Genomic DNA, 2,005 nt, shown 5'->3' with positions numbered 1-2,005 from the left:
TTATTATCACCATGGAAATGTTTACTGCCACTTATATATATTGTAGCCATAATAGAAAATCTTCATTCATTCGTTATTCGTCATTCGTTATTTCGTTATTTCGTCATTTCGTCATTTAAATTCTATTATGTAAACTTCATTAAATTATTAGTAATTGTATATTTTGTGATATTGGTATTTTTATATAAACAACAAAAATCAATTACGGAGTTATTTATTTATTTATTTATTTATAGCATTGTGATACAAATATAAATTATCACAATCGCTATAGATGTATACTACGTGCTGCCATCTAAACGTTTCTCAGATCCGACTGGAACTAAAAGAACAGAAAGGTAAATTGCAATAGATGGCAGCATGTATGTTATTCGTAAACAAAGAGGGCAATAAAGCGTACAACAAAGATAGATATATATATTGTTGGAGAATAATAGCGTGAGACAAGGATAGCAATAGCTTTTTATTTCGCCGCTAGAATTTTAGTGCTTATGAATCGCTTAAAAATTTTTATTTACAGAAAAAAACTAACAATTAAACGGATAAATTTAAAAACTTTTACAATTGTCTCTTCGTAATTAGAACTTAAACCCTAAACTCTAAAGTTACCGAAATGCACGTATAAAGTACTTGAAAATTCGACTCGATAGATCGAAGCACATTTGTTCGATATAATATTTAATTTCTGATGAATTATATTACACTTAAAAATTTGAGAAAATTACATTTTATTATAGCTATATCAATGTTAGCCTATAAAATATAACATTATTAAAAAAAAAAGAGACGAAATCAAATTAATTTATTTTTTGCATTACCTTTCATATAAGGTATTATTAATTTCAGATAATAAAATAACATTTCTTTGAATCTTCAGAAATATTTTTTTTCAGAGAACATTAAAAGTGAAACAGTTTTTACCCGGAATTACTTTTATAACCAGTAGCATGACAATATGAATAAAAAATTAGTACAATATATTATTTCGTACTTGATTTCTGCATAATTATATTATTATATTAAGTATCAAATACCATATAATTTCACACGAAAATCTAGTTTTAATTCAAGCCATTACTATAAATTGATGACACCGACATGAAAATGTCAAGTGAGTCAGGTGAGGTCCAAAAGGAGATACGTGAAACAAAAATATTCTATATCAGATCCATTTTATTTCTAATCGATGATTCTGACCTATAAGAATAATTTTGGAACAATTTTTATTTTTTACTTTACTAACAGAATCGCTTGACCCAGTAAAAAAGAAATTACTAGAAATTTTCCGAAAAGGCCTAATCTAAAGGCCTAAAGCGTACATTAACGAAGACTGAAAAGTTGCTGGTACAGTTTATTTTAAAATATAAATAACCATCAGAATTTGGAAAGCAATAACCGGCAGAATTTGGGAAGCTGAATATCAGAAGATATGCTCTTTGATTCCCACTTTTCACTTGTTCAAGTTTTAAAGTTCAATATACACGTCCTTGGATTCTTTTATGCTCGTATCCTTCAGCTCGCACATACTCAGGATCCATTATGAGCTATAGGCATGTTGAAATTATCATACATATTGGCTGGTCAGATGCCGACATGGAGATACCTGCCACGGTCCCGAAACGTCCGATTATTTAAACAAACCCGCGCGATACGATCGCGGTCGGCGGTCACACCCATCTTAACGTGGTGAGCACCACGGAATTCTTCCAGACGAGATGCCCCGAACAAAATAAAATTCTGTTTCCTCTTGCACAAGTAATATCAACGAGCTATAAAGTTGATAACAGAGATCTTTGGTTTCTTTATTTCTTGTGATTGTAGTAACATCAACTCGAATATTAACCACTAAACAGCGATGCAATTACTTGCATTACCTCAAAAAGAAGAAGAAGAAGAAAAAAAAAAAAATGATTCAACGAACAGTACAACACCGTGAAAATCAATCGAACGGCAAGTGTAATTATTTCTGACTTTAAAGCACGGAGGGGAAACACAATTGAGAAGA

The sequence above is a fragment of the Frieseomelitta varia genome, unplaced genomic scaffold, assembly GCF_011392965.1.
Source record: "Frieseomelitta varia isolate USP_RPSP 00005682 unplaced genomic scaffold, Fvar_1.2 scaffold_933, whole genome shotgun sequence".
In the NCBI taxonomy this organism is placed as follows: domain Eukaryota; kingdom Metazoa; phylum Arthropoda; class Insecta; order Hymenoptera; family Apidae; genus Frieseomelitta; species Frieseomelitta varia.
The sequence above is the reverse complement of the archived record's forward strand: the minus strand, read 5'-3'. Positions refer to the sequence as shown.